At 39.9% G+C, this 4,122-nt stretch overlaps 1 pseudogene; it reads right to left on the bottom strand.

Annotated features, from left to right (window-relative positions):
• Window positions 1-1,358: 1,358 nt before the first annotated feature.
• On the bottom strand, window positions 1,359-2,863 carry LOC114820347 (alpha-L-fucosidase 3-like; annotated as a pseudogene).
• Window positions 2,864-4,122: the final 1,259 nt, after the last annotated feature.

The following is a 4,122-nucleotide window of genomic DNA, read 5'->3' as shown; positions in this document are numbered from 1 at the left end:
TGTTATTGGGCTAGAAGGATCCTGAGGATTTGCCTCGGACAAGATCCAATTCCCGTTTACAAGGGGTTTGGTGGGTCCGAAAAGGAGCCATTCACAATTTGTTGGAATATCCACCTGTTGGCTGCTTACGTGAAGTGGCTCCGTCCCAGTTGATTTGAACCGTTGGATTATCGCACAATGTTGCAATTAACGTCTCTGTGATGTTGATCATTGTGGATGCAAATTTCTTCCTCCTCGATCTTGGACGATTTTGCACCTACAAAACAATTAACACCTTAGGTTAAGGCCAAGAGCCTCACGCGCCCACGATGAATGGGGGGGCTTTGGCCGAAGAACCTCCGATGCCAAAGTTAGAATTTAGAGAGAAAGAGTGTTTAGAGAATTTTGGGATTTTTGCCAAAGTATTGGAATTGATTTTTTGGTGAGAAAAGGTGCCTATTTATAGAGTTAGGAGGTGGCTAGGGTTTTTAGGTTTAATTTAGGTTTAATTAGCCAATTTATTATGATTAATTGGCTAATTTAAACATAAAGGAATGTTTTGATGGTTATGGGTTTAATTGGCTAGCTAATTAGTGTAATTAAAAAGGGAAAATGGTGGAAAAGGTAGAGAATATGATAGGCTCTTTTTGGATGGGAATGGCCGGCCCTTGGTGTGATTTTGGGGTGATTTGGTGATGTAATTAGCCTTTAATATATTGATTATATTAATTGGTTGAGGATGTTATGGAATGTTTGAAATAAATGGCTAATTGAATAAGGAAAAAATGAGGTAAAAACATATATGAAATAGGTTTTGAATTGTTACCCATTTTGGGTACTTCTGACTTGGTTGATGGATGATTCTCCACTGCTCGCGTGTAGGAGACCCGGTATGCCTCGAGGGTATTTTTGTCCTTTTTGTCCAAAAAACCCACGTGTCGCCTTGTGAATATTTTTGGCTCCACAATCATCTTCTTGTATTAATCAAATTGAATATCGCACGATTGTAATAAAAAATGTCGCACGATTTTGCAATTTGTTGGAATATTCATTAACATGGTTTAAAGCTTTATGCAAAGTTTAATCAAATTGCATATCGTTTAATTATAATTGCATATCGTTTAATTATTTATGTATATAGAATGTAAAACGGGTTTGGTAGCACTTCATATTCTCACGATTAACCGTGCGACCATTTTGTTTGATACAAATATGATTGTCAATTTCATTGAAGACCGTTTAGCCATTTAGGTGATCCTTAAATATGGGTTAAGAAAATGTACCCTTTTGGTTATACGCAAACTATAACTTGATGGATAATGAAGTGCATGCATTGGGTAGACGCATGTATGGACAGTTTCGACTATGAACATTCTCAATAATAAATTATCATGTTGGCCATGAATAATCAATTATTATAGCAAATAGTTCCAAATAATTTTGGTCCGAAAATAAAGTATCAATATGTTGTCGTTATTAGCGATATTATAATAATGCTACTTGAGACCTTTCTCCTATTTTTTATATGAACAGAAAAAGAGTCACATGTGATCTAATGAGCTTGCTGTAGTGAACCATCTGCAATTAGATCAAAGACCCTTTTGTTAGCTGCTTGAGTGTAGTGAAATCCATCCCAATTCACCCACAGTGACGGGTCTTTGCATGCCTTTCCCATCCACCATAACCTTCCCTCCATGGATCTGGTTATTGTACTCCCCACCCTGACCACAACATGCTCTTATCGGCTGCTCGAATCCTGCAACTTTTTTTACATTCACATCAACAAATTCGATGTAAACTGTTGGAAGGTTTCTTAACTTTCCAACGCGCAAAATCAGATGTGTATGTTTAAAATTTAAGCTTACCATGCTTCTTGGGATGGCTAATGAGCGAGTACTTGCCTGAGTAGACATCAACGTATGTGACTGACTGCAGCCAATGGAAGTTCTTTTCTTAATTGGACCATAGCTTCTTTTAATCCAAGGTTGAAAAACTGAGCAACTTCCTTGTAAGGTGCGGCACATCCGGCCTTGTCCACCTGTCCGGCTAAGATAGGTAGGCGGGACAATACGTATGTGAGGCAACCTACGGGACCTGTATTGTGTATCCAAAAGTATCTACCTCCTAGATTCGTATATATTCTGTATATAGCAAGTACGTCACAAACAAATTAAATGTGGCGAATTCGGTAAAACACATGGATTATTTTGGTACTTGACCTTTAATAAAATGTGGCTATGATCACACTAATTACCTCGACAGTGTTTTTGAACTGATTTAGTACATCAGGAACATATGCTTTGACTTGGGTAGTAGACATGTTGAAGAATAAGGGCAGTTAAATCGTTCTGACCAATATCAAATGTGTATAAAGCACGAGAGACAATATCTTCTGCTTTAGGCATTAGTTGTTCAAATACCCCACGCCTACATTGAAGTTTATAGATGACACGTTGAAAATCATATTATACTGTTGAAGTATTAGCGATATTAACTCACCACATTCGGATTTTAAAAGAGTACAATTAGCTGCACTAGAGAAAACTATACGCGTATAAGTAGTATTACGAACCTTGACTCGAACGATTTGGGATCTCGAAGGAAAAATGTAGAACTCGTTGTGTTGAACGGTCAAGGAGATCGGACTAATCCCACTCTGACGAAGAGTTGTGTTGGGGGGTCTTATGGTCGAGGACAACGTTGCGAAGTTGGCTCCATGAGTTAGGTTGCTACCCATTGAATCAGATATGCGCTAAGAAATGAAAATCCGAGGCTTTTAGCTGAAAACAATGCATTCAATCGAGCTATGATTATTAGATAATTTTTCTCGAGCAATTATTTAGAAGTGTTACTAATCCACTTGTTATAATATGAATCGTTTTCAATCACATGAGCACAACAACAACAACAACAACAACAAAGCCTTTTCCCACTAAGTGGGGTCGGCTATATGAATCCTAGAACGCCATTGCGCTCGGTTTTGTGTCATGTCCTCCGTTAGATCCAAGTACTCTAAGTCTTTTCTTAGAGTCTCTTCCAAAGTTTTCCTAGGTCTTCCTCTACCCCTTCGGCCCTGAACCTCTGTCCCGTAGTCACATCTTCGAACCGGAGCGTCAGTCGGCCTTCTTTGCACATGTCCAAATCACCGGAGCCGATTTTCTCTCATCTTTCCTACAATTTTGGCTACTCCTACTTTACCTCGGATATCCTCATTCCCAATCTTATCCTTTCTCGTGTGCCCACACATCCCACGAAGCATCCTCATCTCCGCTACACCCATTTTGTGTACGTGTTGATGCTTCACCGCCCAACATTCTGTGCCATACAACATCGCTGGCCTTATTGCCGTCCTATAAAATTTTCCCTTGAGCTTCAGTGGCCTACGACGGTCACACAACACGCCGGATGCGCTCTTACACTTCATCCATCCAGCTCGTATTCTATGGTTGAGATCTCCATCTAATTCTCCGTTCTCTTACAAGATAGATCCTAGGTAGCGAAAACGGTCGCTTTTTGTGATCTTCGCTAGATTGCTCCGGTCATTAGTGTGGATAAGTATATAAATGGATAGAGATAGGAAAGCAAACACAAGATGTACGTGGTTCACCCAGATTGGCTACGTCCACGGAATAGAAGAGTTCTCATTAATTGTGAAGGGTTTACACAAGTACATAGGTTCAAGCTCTCCTTTAGTGAGTACAAGTGAATGATTTAGTACAAATGACATTAGGAAATATTGTGGGAGAATGATCTCGTAATCACGAAACTTCTAAGTATCGGAGTGTGGTGTCGTCTTGACTTGCCTTAATAGTCTCATAGGTAGATGTGGCATCTTTTCTGGAAGTACTTTTCCTCCATCCAGGGGTGGTATCTTTAACTGGTGGAGATGCACAAGGTAATGTATCAATTTCACTTGAAGCTTACTTGTAGTTTCAGGCTTGGTCAAGCGCGATACAAATCATGTAGTAGGAGTCCCCCAAGTCGCCGAGCTAGGGGGTCTGCTGAAAGAGGTGACAGACAAGGTAAGCAATCAGAGCTCCGACTGATTGTTCACCTTCTCCCCGTCTTGCAACAGCATGAAGGATAAAGAGAAGAAAAATGAGGAGAGATGATATGAGATACTTTTGCTTTTGAAGAAGTAAC

The sequence above is a fragment of the Malus domestica genome, chromosome 13, assembly GCF_042453785.1.
Source record: "Malus domestica chromosome 13, GDT2T_hap1".
Lineage (NCBI taxonomy): Eukaryota > Viridiplantae > Streptophyta > Magnoliopsida > Rosales > Rosaceae > Malus > Malus domestica.
Note: the sequence above shows the minus strand (reverse complement) of the source record. Positions and strands in the feature narration are given on the sequence as shown.